We start from the raw sequence: 516 nt of genomic DNA on the forward strand, positions 1-516 counted from the left end.
AAAAGAAAAACTGCAGCAGCTGTGGAGCAGAGCCCAGAGCAGCGCCAGCCATCTTGCTATTTTGTCCCCATTTTAGAGAGGAGACTGTGTCAAGGTTGGTAAAACTCAACGTTGACCTCATCGTTCCCTTCCTCTCCCTCCCCCACTTTTGGGTGGAAAGGCCATGGGTCCCTCTCTCCCATATTGCTTTTTATTGAAACAATGCATGTTTCGGAGCTCTTTTGTTATTTATTTTTGAAAAGATCAATACCAAGACCCCCACTATTCAAGGGCAACCCTACAAAAACAAGCGGTCCCCGTGCAGCCCTGAACTCCTCCAACAGCACAACACTGCGCCCAACGTCGATTAAAAAGAAAAAAGACTTCCACCCCAAACTCCAGGAAGGCTTTGCAGGGCAGGCAAGGAAAAAAAGCAATCTGAAATTGGAAAAAACATCCTCCAAAAGCAGCACCCTTCACAAGCACTTCGATTTTACAATGTGGACGAAAAAAAAAAATAAAAAATCTGCAATTAGG

This window comes from Meleagris gallopavo, chromosome 19, assembly GCF_000146605.3.
Source record: "Meleagris gallopavo isolate NT-WF06-2002-E0010 breed Aviagen turkey brand Nicholas breeding stock chromosome 19, Turkey_5.1, whole genome shotgun sequence".
NCBI classification, from domain to species: domain Eukaryota; kingdom Metazoa; phylum Chordata; class Aves; order Galliformes; family Phasianidae; genus Meleagris; species Meleagris gallopavo.